At 38.3% G+C, this 16830-nt stretch overlaps 1 protein-coding gene across 5 annotated transcripts in view; it reads left to right on the forward strand.

The window, feature by feature from the left end:
* The window catches only part of TLN2 (talin 2), a 187224-nt gene that overhangs the window by 51272 nt on the left and 119122 nt on the right, over nucleotides 1-16830 (forward strand). Inside the window, exon 1 of one of the 5 annotated variants that reach the window (XM_048318040.1) lies at nucleotides 9968-9991. The exons of the other annotated variants lie outside the window; for them this stretch is intronic. The gene's annotated coding sequence lies outside the window, so the exon portion shown is untranslated. Of the gene's footprint in view, nucleotides 1-9967; nucleotides 9992-16830 lie in introns of those variants that run through there. 5 annotated transcript variants of the gene reach the window in all.

Here is a 16830-nt window from a genome sequence, read left to right on the forward strand (position 1 = left end):
TGGTCAGTCTACAGATGCTTGAAACACTTGTACTTGTTAGGAGTTGCCATTTGAAATCTAAGCAATTCATACTTAAGATATCTCCAAGCAGCTTAGAATTAGAAAAGATTTCTTGCAACGTTCATGGGATATTCAACTAAACAATAGGAAGATGCTTCTTTATAAGTAATAAGCTAATGAAAGCCTAGTATTTGTATAATCAGGCTTACCTGAGGAGTATGACTGTCTTGGCAGTAGTTACTGGAATGCAGCCTTTTGACAGCACTGGAGACAGTCTTACGTTTTGGTTGGTGTGAGTGGATCAGTGACTGTTGGGTAGTGAAACAACTGCACGTGGGGTAGAGGAGCTGGGGCAAGTAGGACAGGCCCGTCTAGGCTTCTCTCTTAGAGTTCTTGTTATTACGGAATGCTGGCATGAAACCAGGTCCTTCTCCACGATGCATCTGATGCAAAATGGGGTTAAACTGAGCTATTTGCATGAAAAAGTGAACGATATAAGGCTTGGTGAAGAATGTAAACAGGTGGATCTGGGTCATTGTTAGGCATACTCTGGTTCCATAGTGGATGTCTTGGGAACAATGAAATGAAACTCAAGTGGGATGCAGATCTTGGTGCAAGTCCCATAGCCTAGAAGTGCAAGTGATTGATAACACGGAAGCTGTGTTCAGCAAAAAAGCTCTAGTGATATGTGGAAGACAGAAATCCTGACTAACAGTAACTAAAGAGGGGATTTAGAGAAGACCTTGTGCAGTTTCAGCATCTGTTTGCTATGTGCTTTGTCAAACAATATTTCTCTATCATGCAAAGCTTTAAATAACCTGTTCCACACGCAGTGGCCAGTGGCTGGTATCTCACTGAAAGGTAATAAGGACCAAGTGTGCTTAAGGTTCTTTAACATAGGTGTTATACTGCAAATGAATAATAGAGTGCTGTATCTTCCTAGTGGAATGAATAAGGAGCTAAAGCCCTTGAAGCAAGTATTTATTTTAGAAGAGTTTGATTCTTTGAGCTGGAGGAAATAACTTGGTATGTTTAACTGTTCTGAGATTCTATGGCATTAAGTCTGCAGGGTGCTGCAACTTAATTTCGGTTTGTTTATACTGGTGGTTTCTAAATGTCTGTTCTTGGCTTATTTGGTGGCAAGTCTTACAATAGGTGTTTCCTGCGACTGAACAAAGGAGCAGTGTTGAGTGTTTGAGAGAAAATAATGTAGGCAAAAGACAGTGCTTATCAGGTAGCTGAGAAAAGGTACTTCCCAATAACTCAGCTTTGAAATCCTTGAACTGGAAAAAAAAAGCTTATTTTCTCACATGTGCTCTCCTTTTCCCATGCACACTCTGTCCTGCTTTAGTGTCTGCTGTTCAATCATTCCAAATACATAGGGAGCATAGATTTAGTCCTGCATAAAGCAGTCTGTAGGCAGGAAGAGGTTTACCCACTTCTACATCTCTTTGAGGTGTGTGTTAATGTTGAATAACTTCTCATATTGAACCAGGTGATTTCATTTTCTGAGCTGTTGTTCCAGATTCTTGTCCTGCTGAGATACCTATGTGACTTTGTTTTCTAAGGTGCTGTTAACAGACATCCAAGCTGGAAATGCAAAATTGAGCTAGTAATAGTTTAGGTCTCCATGGTGACCATGGGATCCTGGAAACTAAGGACTAGGTTACTCCTAGGCCCTGTGAGTTTAGGCTTAAAATGGCAAAAAGTGTTTCTTCAGGCAGTATAGAAAACTATATACAATATAGAACATAAACCCCAGGTTTGGGATTACAAGAGAATGATGCTGTGGTAGTATTAAAATAAAAAAACAGTAGGAAACCTTTGAGGAGGTTTACAGAGATGAATTACACTTTACAAATTACTTCAAAAGAATCTTATAAATAGTACTCTGGGTTGCCTTCATAAAGTGTCAAAAGAATAACCTTGCTGTATGACAGTTACTCTAAACTTGAAGACAGTGTAAGTTATTAATGAGATGGTGAAATTGTTCTTTCTGTTGCATATACTTGATATCTTCTAATCTATTGAACACAAATTTCCAGTTAGTTATACACAGGCATGAGTCAAAGTCATTAAAGCACTAATGAAATCTGAGGATGAGAAGGAACAGCTCTGAGGGAATGTGTCAGTAAAAGGAGCACATATATGATGTGTCACATCTGTCTAAATGAGTACCAATACAGCCTGTGGCTTTGGCAGCTGATTACTTATTATAATTCAACTGTCACATCAAAATAAATTCACTTATCTAGTGCTGATGGTCAGAAAGAATAAATATACATTTATTTTGAAGAGTGGAAATAATAAAACTTCAAGATGGTTTGTTTGACTTTGCAAGGATAAATAAAGAGACCCAGGAGTACATGGTGTTGATTTTGAGTGCTTTAGCATAGTTAGTGTGAGTTGGAGACAAGGACCAGTCTTTGTGCTTCAGCTGACAAAGTGTCTAGACATTGAATTGAAATCTGAACTATTTTTGTAGCATTCTCTTACACAGAATGATGGTGTTACGTACCCAGTATCAATAAATTACTGGCATCTATTTTTTGCTTCTGCATTTTCTTTTGGAGAAAAATGGTTTTGATAGTTGAAGGCAAAGTTTTCCTGTCATCTGATACTTTCCCACGGCATGGAGCCCCTCTGTGGCTTTTGGCTGTCGGAGCTGGGTAGCCATATGGGCTGTGGGTATGCGTGTTACAGCAGTAGGCCTCCACTTCAGCCACAAACAGTGCAATTTACAGAGAGAGCCTGAGGGAACAGTTTTTTCCTTGCATTGCATATGCTGGCTTGGCTGAACTATTGGGATTTTACCCTTCTCAGAAGCATTACAGGCATGTAATTATTCTGTCAAAGGTAAAGGCAGAAACCTCGATGGGCAAGGGCAAAGTAACTTCGTGTGTCACAGCAAACTGAGTTCCTGAAATGTCAGGTTTGGATTTGAAAATCTAATTTGAAATACTGACTTTGAAGGCATATTCTGACCTACAGCTTGAGTTCAAAGCTTTATTAAATTTGCAGCCCTCTACCCTTTCTTTCTCATGCCATTCTCCAGTAATGTTTCATATACTCCCTGAGCATGATGGAAATAACAAATCTGAATTGCTGTGTTCTGATACTTGAGAAACTCAGGGATTGGATTGTGCACACCAGTATTAATATTGTGAAAAGTCTTAATTTGCAAAAGTATGTATTTTTTCAGGGAAGAAAGCCTAATCTATTCAAATTGTTGCATTATTAAAAATAAAAGCCAAAGACTGGCAGCAATTCAAGAAAAGTTAAAAATGTTCCAGTTCCCCAGGGATATATTTCTCTTTTTGTATTCAGTGTTGTAACTGACCCCATCCTGCAGTGACATGTAACTTAAGTTTATTCCAGCTTCCTAAGTATTGACAGCACTTCGGCTTGAAGAACTTGTGACTAAGTTTCTAGATTGTGGCTTGCTCTCTACTTATACCTTGTTTAGGATTTTATAAGTTGTAAATTTGGTTAAAATTAAAACTAAGATGAACTGTTAAGTGTATGATTTTAAGTTACTTGTTTGTTTGTAATGGCCAGATAGAGAAAGTGGAAAGATCTTGCTCAGCCACTTGCACCTGGAATGTGGGCAGCCCGTTTTGATGTGCTGTAAGTATTATGTATTCTTAAAGTAAAAATGGATCCATTCTCAGTTACATTCTGTTACTCTTTATCCTAAAACTCAAAACTAAGCTTCTTCAATCTTGGTTATTGGATTTGGTTCTTAAATTTGTGCTGCCTCACACCTCCCCTCCCCCCCACCCTCCTCAGCCCCACAGCTTTTTGGGTGTTTTTTCCCCAAACTGCTGCTGTGGTAAGCATTACTGAAATACTTGCCAGCTGCATATTGGTGTACAGCCCGTGACAATATAGGGGTCATTCATTGGAAGGTGAGTACCTGCCTGCATAGCAAACCCTCATTGTTCTACACATTGCTAGAATTAGTATCCCATCTTTCTATTTTGTAAAGAGATAATCCTATTTTATTAAAATTAAGACTTCGGAAAAAATGTGTCTCTCTAGCAAGGTTTGTGTTTCAACACTTGGGATGAATACCATAAAAATAATTTCCTGTGTCGAGCTACCACTTGTCCTCTGTAAGAAGCAGTTCTTTGTTTGAAGGTTGTCAGATTACAGGACAGACACTTGCTTTCCTTTGGTTCCTCCTCAGCTGCTCTTAATAGGGAACATCTTTTGCAGTCGCCTGCTGCTAACACTAAAGAGAGCCCTTGTTTTTAAGTGTGGGATATGTTCAACAACAAATATCTGAGTCCAAATCTTGCGAGGAATGCTCATTACCAAGTTATTCCATCATCACAAAGCACATCATCCATATTGACCAATTGTCATTAATACTGTTTTCCTCTCAGATTGTCTGTTGTGTGGGAGAATAGGGATCTTATTCATGGATTGATATTTATTGAATCTTGCGTAAATACTGCTGTCACAGCGCATTAAGGGGTGGGATTCAGACATGCAGCAGTTGTTCGCAAACAGTGAGGAATCTGCCCTTGCTCTGGGTGTGACATGTGATGTGTGGTCGTGCACATGGGAAATACTGGCAAGCTGGAGGTGCTGATGTTGGGGGACTTGTCTTCTTTTTCTCAAATACAGTTTTTGAAAGACTTGGGGGCATGTTAACTCCACAAAGAGGATGTTAATTCAACTACTGTCACACTTCCTGGTCCCATAATGTGGGTTCTACTTTTGAGCTATGTTTTAAAGAGAATCTCGTCACCAGTTAATATAATTTAATGTGTATTTTGCTATGGAAACCCTTTTGTTTCATTTCAAGGGGAAGTTATATTGATTTGCTGTTAGTAACAGTTTGACAGCTTCTCATCAGGAGTGAAACTTTTGGTACCAAATTTCAAGAACAGAATTCTCATCAGTTTTCTGTATTAAGCACTCTGGCAAAGATGGTTCCAAAGACTGTTCCCTGCTTCAGGTGATCAAAGAGAATGTAGAGCTCTTCACTGATTGTTGTGGTTGTGATGAATTTGTGACCCATCCAACAGTGCAAAAAACCTGTTTTACAGTCTCTTGTGTGCAGAAACATCTACAAATGAGCTTCCTGATGGGATTAACTACACTGCTGACCATGCTTCAGTTTTTCCTGAAATTAGTAGCCTAAGTGGACTGTAGTACGATGGAGTTGGGGCAGACTGTAGTTTGATGGAGATGGGGCAGAAAAATATTTGGGCAGTGTATTAACAGAAGACTTAGTTGACTTCCAGTGTTCTTCTCCTCAACCTTCAAAATTGAAAGCATTCTTATGTTCATTATTTTAAATTTAAACGAATTAGAGAGTGTCAGGAGAGATTCTGCCTAACAGTGGGACAGAAGTTTTAATCAACTGTGGCTTTGATACTTTTGTTGTGTGAAAGCAAGTAATGATGTATATCAATCTGCGCGCTTCTTTTGAGTTGAGCTAGAAGGCAGAAATTCCTTTTGACAGAAGTTGTTTCTGAGGAGTGAGGTCTGCTTGATGGAGCAGACTTGCAGCCAAACCAAATTGTTAAAGGAGCTCAACCAATACAAAATCTATTCTTTCTTTCAGCTGAAAAGCTGTGGAAAAGCTAGTGTTAGTTTTCCTTGTTTATTCCTTATTTCAGTGCCAGGTACTTCCAAGTTCCCTGCATGTGGCATTAAAATAGAAGTTATACACAGAACACCAATGTTGACTTTTATTAATTTGTGTTGTAGAAATGGTCAGTGTGTCTTCCTGGCAGATGAAGCCTAAGAATATTGTGTTTGGAATACTTGTACCTTTCATTTTTTTCCCTTCCCTGCAGAAAAAGTTGCTGTAAGAACTGGCTGTTAAATTGGAAATGACCTTACTTGCCTTCAGTTATAAATAGCAGTAAAAAGGAAGGGGATTCCCCTGCTGCCAAGCCCCATTCATGGCTTTCTATTTTGGTTAAAGCCATGTCTTACAATGAGTGCACTGTGACTTCCAGCCCTCAGCATGCTGCAACAAATGTACTTGCAATCCAAAAACTATATACTTAAGGTCATGAGCAGGTAAAGTTGCTATGGTACAAGTCCTTTTTTTTTTTTTTTAGTTAGTGGAGTTAGAGGTGCCACAACGTATTGAAACACTGCCCATGTGCTGTTTTTTGTGCCTTATGCATTCCTTTGGGCTCTGTTGAATCATGAGAAGCTGTTAATGGTGAAGCACTACTGTGCCTGAAATTTGAAGAAAAGAAATCTTGTGTATATGACAGCTTGAAAGGGCAACTCTTTTTCCTTGTTCATATGGCTTTCTCTTAGAGGGCTGTGGTTCTTGTACTGTTAGGGAAGTGAAGCACTTGAAATAAATGGCAAAACAACTTAGTCATGTTTTGATGTGTGTTCTTTCTTTAAGACCACATTTAAACATATTTTTAAAAATCTGTTATATAAAGCATTAATAAAAATACACCCTAATTTAATATTAGAAGTGCTAACTGTTCTCAACCATTTAATTACATATATTGTGTGTCTCGCTAGCTGATCAGTTATCTTATTAAAATACATCTTTGGCCAAATGTATGTTGGTACTGGCGTCCAGTTTACGCCTCACCTTCAAGCCATACTGTTTATATCTTCAACTTTGCAATTCAGTAAGTGTGAATGTGTTGGGAGGAAGCATTTGATCATTTAAAATGTGATCATATGATTGGTACTTGATCTTGCAAATAGTGCCACTGGACAGTAGGATTCCTAATTCAAAGGTTTCTGGTGGGTTGTATGAAAAAGCAACTCCTGTAATGCAGAGTAAAAAGCTCTGTATCTGTTAGGTGGATGGCAGGGCAGAATTAGTGATATACCATTATTTTGTACATCCCTATAACCTAGTTTTGAAGGGAGAATCAAGGCAGGCTTGGCCTTTGACTTCAAGTGCTAGTGAAACTGATTTGACATAAGTAGTAGTTTTATGTCATTTCCCAAAACAAGACAACAAAACTGTGGGAGAAGGTAGAATTACCTTGTGAAACATCATCTGTCATAGGCTCCTGTCAATCCTTTTCCATCCTTTTGCTTATGTCAGACAAACTAAAACCAGATTTGTCTGGTTCAGTTTCCCTGGGATTGACACAAGTAGGTTACGAGTGGTGATTGTACTTTTCATTTGTTGAGATTAAGAAACAGCTACAGTTGTGGGTTTTTTTGGTGCTCAGCAGTGGTCTTCAGTACTTGAAGGAAACTGCTCAACTTCCTCTGCTTCCCTTTGCAGAGCTATTCCATTGCAGCCAAGGCCATCGTTTACATGGACCATACATAAATTGTATATTTCATCCTGAATGAAACTAAAGATGTTTGTGGAATGTGTGCCCATTAGTAAAGTATCATTCTCTTGACAGAACATTAACTATCTCTTGAGAGAAGAATAATTTTGGGGTAATTTAGAGCATCCAATTTAGAAGTAACCACTATCAGCTATTTCTTATATTTTTGTTTTTGAAGCAAGCAGCAAAAGACCAGAATATCTGTATAAATATCAGTCTGGGAAGATGTATGAAATGTGATTAACTAGCTGAACTACATGGAAATGAAATCAGTTTTGTGTTCTCCATCTGAGATGGCTCTAATGATTTTTGAGTGACCAGCTTATTGATATTCAGTACCTTGGCAATGTATTCTTGCTCTGACTACATAACCGTTTGAAAGCGGGGTCTGAGCAGTCGTTTTTACTCAACACTGCAAGGACTTCGACATGCACAAACTAAAGCATCTTTTAATTCAACCCAGATGTCATAGAAAAGAATCATAATTCTGCACTGTTTATACAGCCTGCTGCTGATATTGGACTGAAGATTGACTACAAGTCCTTACTGTTCCCTGGTCTGCAATGGGCACTGCATACACAGGAGAAGGCATCTCTGAGTATTCTTTGTGGAATTTTGTAGCATAATACTGCATTCTGTATCTTAACAATACAGAGATCGTAGTTTCCCATTTTGGGAACAGCTAATCTTGTGAAAATTCCTCAAGAATGCAATGAATTCACCCAATGCTACAGCAGTGCTGGCCGTGTTGTGTTCTCCAAAGCTCCCATCCAGTGGATTGCTGAAGTCTTACTGTTGCAGTGCTGAGACCTCAGAATGCAACCTGGCATTTGATGTTTGAGGTACTATTTCACGAATATCTCTGACAGCAGTACTTAAATGAAGTGAGGTTGCTGGTGACAGCAGGCACAGGAGCATTCCAGTAAGGACTTTAGGTAAGACAGTTACCTAAGAATAGGTTACAGTGTAGGTGTGTTTTGAATCCCCAATTATTTCTGGCATGGTTCAGTTCAGTTTTCTTAAATAAAATTAGCATTGCCCATATCTGTAAACTCTTGAGATTAAATGACTTAAAGTAACTTGTATGTGTTTATGAAATACTTCTTTCTACTGAGCCTTAAAACTGAAGGAAAGCTATTGATACACTTAATTTTCTTCAAATCAAAGGGAAAAAAGCTAATATTTTACATTACTTTAAGTTTTGTGCGTTACCCTCAGTAGGTGTAGAACCGTGAATTTTTATTCCCCTCTGCATTTGGAAGGCAGGAGGGCAGGTGCTCATGCAGGGAATATCTGATGTCTTTTGAAACATGCAGCTCTACTGCCTAGAAGAGCAACAGTGCTAAAGTGAATGGCAATGACGGCTGCTGTATTTTCAAGACCAACAAATGACTTCATTTCCTAGATAATTATTTTTTGTGAAAAGTTAAGCACTTGTAAATTAATGCTTGGAACCTCTAACAACATACTGTAGTGGCATGTTCATTACTGAGGTTGGGAGTAATGAAACCAGTCAGGAGTAGAGGCTATTCTGTGTATTTTCTGTATCTGCATGCGTATGTAGGGTTGCTTTTGTGTTTGTGTCACTGGATAACACCATCAGCAGCTGCTAAGTTCTGTTTAAACATTGTAATTCTTTTAACTTTGTGAGCATGTTGAAAGTTTCAAGGGCTAGTATTAAATAAGAAAGATTTGTTATACTTTCGTAATGTCAATTTTAGTGATTTGAAAGGGAGATGAAGTCCATGAAGAAGCACTGTAGCTGTAGCAGGTGCATTTCTTCTCAAATTAACATTTTAGCACCAATGTTCTAACACTCATGTAGACCAAAAATCTTTTTTTTTTTTTGATTGCAATGTTTACTCCTTTACTGGCTCTAGTGTAATTTCTTTGCTTAGTTTGCTGTGTGAAGTTTAGCCCAAATATGTCAATGCTGAATTGATGAGTTGCATGAGAATAAAATATGGGATTTTTAGACATACGTAAAACTTGGCTATGATTTGGCAAAACTACTGTAGTTTTTGACAGCATGAGACTGTGGCCTTCAGGTTCATAATGTCAGTGAGGATGAATGACTTTGGTGTTTAAAGAGAAAGTGGATTCACAAACAATTAGAAGAGTCACTGCTTGAAGTGACACTAATTGGCTGTAGTGTTTTATCACAGATATCTTGAAAATTGAGATACCTTGTCTACAAACAAGTGTTGGGTGTTAGAAATAGTGACACTGCAAATCTTAAAATTATCTATCAAGTGTTATGTTCTTCTCCACACATCTCTAATATGAGCTTTCTTGGAAGCATTGATCAAATGCTGCAGGTTTGCCATAGCTCATGTCTGTTTGGACAGCAGTTGCTGCTGTCAGGTCATTCCAGCTTAGTTCTGCAATTTGAGCTGCCCTGGTTTGTTATTAACTTTGCTCTGAGGGACTGAAATGTGGTTGCTTTGCTGCCACAAGTCAAGTTGTTTAGGTTTTTCTGTTACTGAGCTTGGTGTGTCTGTTATTTTGAAAAGCAGTGTCATAACATGCTGTTTCTTTCATGAACCTCTTAGCTTAGGTAAAGTATTCAAAGTGTTTTTCTCGTTACATGTTTCCCCACAACAGTACTCTGATGTGAGTTAACATTGAAGTCTTGCTTGCTGCTAGACTGTCCTGTAGACCTGTTCCTTATTCAGCGTTCCCAGATTGGCAGGAAGGAACCAGTAAGTACAAGGGTATGGGGGAATATTTTACTGGCATTTCATGCTTTACATACCTCAAAGCCAGGTAGCACCAGTCAGAGTAATATTGTGTGTGCTTTAAGAAACCTGGCAAAACAAGTGGCCAGTGCCAGCATTTATTTTATATTTAGCCTTTAGTGGTTAGTATATGCAGCTGATCAGTAATCAGAGTTTAGGCACTGCTGTCTTAGAACTGTATTTTACGTCTGCATCCCTTAAAATATTAAATGTAAAAAAGAGCAGAAAATTCTCTTAATGTATCTATCTTCTTTAGAGTCTTAACATCTTAGGGAAAATATGTGACTGCATAACCTACAAAATTGTATCAGCAGGAGGAGGAGCACTATAAAGCATTCAGAATAACTAAATATGATCAGATTTAATTTGACAGTCTGCAGTTTGCTACGAGGAGCCTTTGACAGGACAGCATGTGTATGTGTTGTTTCACCTCATCTCAGTGTTCTTGGCATGTGAATTATTCACATGATATTTGTATACTGGTACATGGTAAATACATAGAAAGATTTATGTTGTAGTATATTTTTTTACAGTTGCTTAGTTTGGAAACAAGTCTTGTCATCCGAGCAGCATTCCTTCTAAATGCACAGGGAGTGTCTTGTTAGGTGGCATTTCTGTTGAGAGACTCTTATTTCTGCCCAGATGTCTGAGCTGGCTTCAGGAACTGAAGCACAGTAGCTGTAGCAGCTGACTTGATTTCCTCGCTGATCTCATGCTTAGTGAGTTCTGTTGCCTTTTTCTTTTCTGGTTCTCCTCTTGGACACCTCTATAGCTGGAGCTTTAGCAGGTGTGCTAAAAGGCCTTTCTGGTTTAGGCACATGCAAACTTGTAATCCCCAGTGTGTTTTCTATGAGGAACAGCTGAATGTATCACTCCACCTCTTATTTCAGACCACTGAGACTGGGTCCCTAATCAGCAGCCTTTGGGTGCCTTTGCTGCTTTGTGCTTTGTTTTGCTGTTGCAAAGTTGTGGATAAGACTAGGAATATCATACTTGAACAACTACTCTGGAGGAAATGGTATAATCTGCAGAGGAATGGAAAATGAAGAGAATGGTTACTGAAATAAGTGTTACAGCAAAAACAACGAAAAAGAAAAAAGTTTGGGGTTTTTTTGGAGCAATTCATTAGGTTCTCCTTACTGAGAGTGCTGTAATATACACTGCATAGTATTCCAAACATCTGTCATGCTGCAATAACTGGGTTCTAGAGAAACACCTGAAATAAAACTGGTTTTGTTGCCAGCATTTCATACTGTCATAGTTCAAAAATGGGAAATACTAGATTATTTTATCATTGCCTCAATTTACTATGAGAGGAGGCAGAAACATGGAAACACTTCAGTCAAAATGTGATTCAAATGTGATGGGAAACTGCACATCTCCCTTTGAGGGAATCTATTGATGTCTTCATCAGTTATCTTGCTCTGAAAATGAAGGTTTCTTCATCATGTGACAAGCATTTTGACTTTTTAATTTATTTTGGGTTTTTTTTCTTTTTTTAATGAAGAGTGGCATGGTAACTTAGCTTCCCCAGTGTTCTGTTTGAGGCCATTTTTGAGCACAAGAACATTCGAGTGTAAATAAAATTCATTTTCTTCTCCCACTGCCATTCCTGTCTTCACTTGCATGACTTTCTTCTGTCAATACAGTTGATTCTCAGTATCAGTTGTATTTAATTGTCTGAATACTAACTTGAGTTTGATACTGGCTTGATTTTGAAGTGCAAACACTCAGACTTATCTGGAATTTCCACTCCTGAAGATTGCATCAGCTGCTTACTGCCCTGCTGATACTTATCTCATATTTGGGCTGCTTGTACGTATATACATCAATGCTCACACAGCTATTGCAAAGAAGGTTTGCCTCTTCCATTCCAGATTTGAAAACACTGAAGAAAAAAAACTCTTGTACTTGCTTTGTTTGTTTTCTTTCCTTATCTCACTGTGTATATATGTAGAGTAACTCTTAAAAGCTCCTAGGTTAATTTATTTAAATAGGCTTAATTATATGCTAGCTTTTAAGGAGGATGAAAGAGTAATAAAATGGCCTCTCCTACAGAGGGGGAAATGTTCAGCCTGACATACGCAAAAGTAGCCAATCTCCAGTACACTGTTAGTCCAACAATAAAGTTACTGTTCAGGCAGAGCTTCCCAACTTACTTGGCTTTTTGGCTTGCCAGGGCTGATCTTAGGCAACACTGAAATTGCAACTAAAACATTCTTTGTTATAGGTAGGGCTGGTGCTGTGTCACCAACCCCGCAGTGTTGCCCAAGTGTCCTTGACTTCTGTTCAGATTGAGTTCCAGGAAGTTTGCCAGTATGTTGTTGTTAGCTTCTTCAAAAACCTACTACAGCCTGAGGTTATGTATTTGTGTCCTGCTGCCAAGCACAGTTTGTTGCAAATAGGGTTGGTGACTGGATGGTATGACTGCAAAATGTGCAACTTTTGGTTTAATATTTTTGTGCTGATGGGGCTCATAGTTCAAAGATGATTCTAAAGGTTCTTTTTGTAAGAAAGAACTGCTCACAAAATAACGTAGTCTAAGATGCAGAGCCAGTTTAAACAGCATAATAAAGAAGACTTCAATACTATGAGTTTTACAAAGTTGTGTCAATTCATATTTGAGGAAATGTAAAGCTTGTAAGAAGTTGGTACTGACTGTAAAGCTAAAGGGGTGTTCCTTTGCCTTTTCTGGCAGTAGGGAAAGACCCCTTGGAAGAGGCCTTGAAATATTTGTCCTGAAGTTAAAGCTAAGGCATTATTCTTGTTTTAGTTTTAAAAAAGTTACAGTTACATCATGTATAAAGTGGTGTGCATTTTAACTAAACTCTGTGCACACTGGTTCACATTCTCTGAACCTTCTAGAAAGTAGGAGGGCCTTTTGCACCTGTCCACATTTTAGCAGAATTCTTATTCCTATTCCTATTACTCTGTTACTTCAGAGTTGTCTATCTCTCTGCTTTTTCTCCCTTAGATTTTTTGTGCATTGTTCTTAAAGGAAAACAGTCCAGTTTATATGACTTTGAAAATTATGTTGAACTTAAGTGATACTTGGTAATCCGGGCATATCTTATCAGTCAACTCTGTTATATCTGAAGAATTTTCTGATGTTTTCTGAGATCTGGCTTATAGAGAAACACTCTTTCCTACCTTTCAGGAAACAGACTAAGAGAATTGCAGTTTAAATATTCCATTCTACCAAATATTTTTTCCTTGTATGTGCTTTCCATACTTCAAATAAATAGATAAGCAGTTCTGGCCAGTTAATTTCAGGATGTGTCAGAAGCTGCTATCTTCATATATCAATGTATGAGAAGTTAGTTATCTTTTGAAAATGTATAAAGAAATATTGAGCTTAAAAATATCTGCTTTGACCAAGTTAAATAAATGGACAAGGTGCATTTAACAACTAAGGGGAGACAGAAGGAAAGCTCAAACATTTTAGGGGCAATAAAATAATAGAATCCAAAAGTCTGAGGAGCCAGCAAGTATGCTGGGACTATAGTACCAAATCATGATATATAGTATAGAGTGAAAAATCCGGTTTTATATTGTTAGTGCTTATACTATCATTACAATATAGTTCTTTTCCTGGAATTTGAGGTGTATAGGAATTAGAAATGCAGCTAATAGAAGGAAACTTTGAACAGCTTGCAGTATTCAGGTGGACATTGACTGATATTTGAAATAGTTGAAAGGAATTACACACATTTATGATTTGCAGAGTCCTTTTCACCAAGGATCCTTTAAAGAAAGATCTTATTTAGATAAGAGATAGGAATAGCATTAAAGTTGTTCTTTCTTGAGTTTAAGTGCTCAACATAGAAAAAAAGCTTCTACCTGAAATAATGTAAGATAAAGAACATAGTAGTGGAGTTTTAGTACTCAGGACTTCAAAGATTTTTCAAGAAATGGGAGTGCCTTATGCATATTCCCTTTTAGCTTACAGAACAAACTTTGCCGTGTGTAAAAGAGCTCTGGAGCAGGAGCTGTTTTGCCGCCTTTATCACCTGCAGCTTTGATTGCTGTCCCAGAACTGGGTTCTCAGCCTTCTGCAAGGTCAGTGATGTGTTGCTTTGTGTGTGAGGCAGCAGCTCAAGAGGGCAAAAGCTGTGGAAACTTGCTCTGTAGCTTAGGATTTTTTCCATATTTCTGCAACTGTTCTTTGATGGGTGGGACCTTTATAAACAGCTGCTGTGATCAGATCCTTAAAAGGTTTTGGGAAACTTTTAGAAAACGCTAAACCTAGAACAGACTCTGCGTTGTAGCCATGGATGTTGTTGGTGATCAAAAAATGCTTTCCCTGTCTGGGTAAACAAGCTAGTATATACTTTTACAAGGTTCTTGCAGGAAAGCTCAGTGTAAATTGAGCAATAGGTTGGTTTTGTTTATTTGGAATCTTAATTTGATTTTGCAGTTGGGATTTAAAAATGCTACCACCTCAAAAATCCAGTATGCAGTTTAATAAGGAATTATGCAAAACAAAGAAAGTCTCCTGTTAAGCAATTGTGTGCAGGTGTTCTGTGATGAGTTTAGTTGAATTATTTCACTTTCACTAAGTGATCAGATATCTCTCATTTTGAGGCGGGTTATAAAATACCAGACTGAATTTTAATTGCGTATCTGGACCCAAGAGGGGCCAGTTACAGAAGGTGCATTCATCCCTGGGATGTACACTGGCATCCTGTTTGTCTTTCTTCTGTGATACTCTTGCCAGAATATCTGAAGCAAAGTTCCTTCTGTCCTACTTCTGCTTGGGAACTGAGGAGATCTCTTCTAGGTGACAACACTAAAAGAAGTGTTGGTTTACTAGGGAAAGGTGAATGGGTGATACAGTGATGATGTTATGACTCACTTGGAGTGTGGGACCAAAAAATCTGTGGAGCAATAGGCCCCAAAACCTGTTGAATTACAGGTTGAAGAGAAGCAAATGGTCACTACTCTAAACTGAATTTCTCTGGGAAATATCCTTCAATACAGAACACAGTGAAGAGCTTGCTATAACTTCCTCATGGCCACACCTTTCCTTGTTCTGTGTGCCATATGCCCTGTCTTCAGGGTTTCTATTGCGTGGCTGTTAGCACATGTCTCCATCCATGGGATAGGATAAAGGCATCTTAGAACTTCAGCAGGAGATCAGAGCGAGTTAACTCAAATTATATATGGATTCCATGGGAAATGGCAGTACAGGCTACGGTACTCTCTTAGGCATTTAAGTGTTTTTTCTGTGAAGTAAAGTGCTTCAAATTATGCTGCTGTTGTCTTCAACTGGGTCAAATGATTTGAAGTTCATGTGAGTGGTGTCAGCAGGGTAACACATGCTCATTTAGAAGTTGGTCAGGGAAGTAAATAAAAAAAAATCAAAGATGTATTAGTGCCATGGAAACCCAATATATATGATTTCTGACAAGTGAATTTTACATTGATTGTGTAAAAATTCTGTAATCAAATTTCACTGACTGTAGCACTTCTCCCAGTGTTTCTATGACTTGAGCTTTGATGTTACACTTGGACTACTTTCAGGATAACTAATGTTATAATGTTAGTGGTGATGTACAGTGTGTGAAATTGAAACTGTAAAAATCTGTTGGACTGAAGGTGCAGCACTGGTGCTTGACTGTCAGTGGTTGAGCTGAATGAGGAAAAGTAGGAAGAAATAAGTATCTGCAGCTTTTCTTCCATATTAGAAGCACTGAGGGATCTAATTCAGTCTTCACCAGATAGAAAACTCAGTAGGATTTACATTCACTCTGTTTACATTTGATGAGAGGCGGCCCCTTGGTTTTTAACTGTTCCCTTTGACTCTTTCAAACCATCTGGGGATTTTACTCAGACTCTCTCTTCCTCCAGGGAATGTGGTTAAAAGAAAGGTGTCTGCAAACTTGTCAGTACAGATTTGTCACTGTCAAGTTATATCTGAATCTTGATCTCATTATTGTCAGCTTCTGTTTAGTTTAACAGGAGTTCAGCCATCTTTCCACTTATGCAGAGGAAAAAAACCAAAACAAACCCTGCATCTTCATTGCAGTTGTTGCTCTGCTGTAAAATTCTTTAACTGCTGAAGTCCATACTTGGATCATCTTTGAACAAGAATTTTGAGATAAACTTGAGTTAACTGGAAGGAGAGTTGCTGGGGTGTCCCAAGTCTTCATTTGATACTTTAATTCTTTTAATGTTGCAGCTGCCTCTGCAACCTCTTTTTCTACAAACCACTGCAACTGATGTGGTCCTGGCTGTTGCCTTCAGTGTCCACTTTTGCATCCGTGTTTAGTACACTTAATTTGTTCATCACCTGCATGCTGTCAGCTTTCTCTTTTCTGCAGCCTGAATTTCCTGACTTGGTTTTTTGCCTGCTTGCTGCAGAAGTCTCCTAAGGGAACAACATCAGAAAGGTCAAGCTTCCTTAATATGACAACTGTCATTTTTTGTTACTTGAAGTAATTTTTTTCTCTTTTCCATTTTCAAATATTGTAAATTATTTCCTATATCCAGTGTAATTTTTCCAATTGTTACTTAGAGTTGGTAGTAATTAAAGGTGTCATGCATGTGATTGAGGTCAGTTTTTCGGTTAGGAGTTAAACACATGATCTGCTTAATACTGCTAACATTCATTTAGGTACAAGTGAGGGGCTGTATTTCTTCCCATTGCATCCAAGTGAAGCTGCAGTTTTTAAATGAAAATCTGAGCTCTGTGCATGGGTCAGCAAATGGGTGACTTTAATACTAAAGAACTGGACAGGGGCTCTGGTGATAAGGCAGCAAAAGCTGTAGTTCTGCAGTGGATTGACTTGCATAAGGCAATT

Source organism: Corvus hawaiiensis, chromosome 13, assembly GCF_020740725.1.
Source record: "Corvus hawaiiensis isolate bCorHaw1 chromosome 13, bCorHaw1.pri.cur, whole genome shotgun sequence".
NCBI classification, from domain to species: Eukaryota; Metazoa; Chordata; class Aves; order Passeriformes; family Corvidae; genus Corvus; species Corvus hawaiiensis.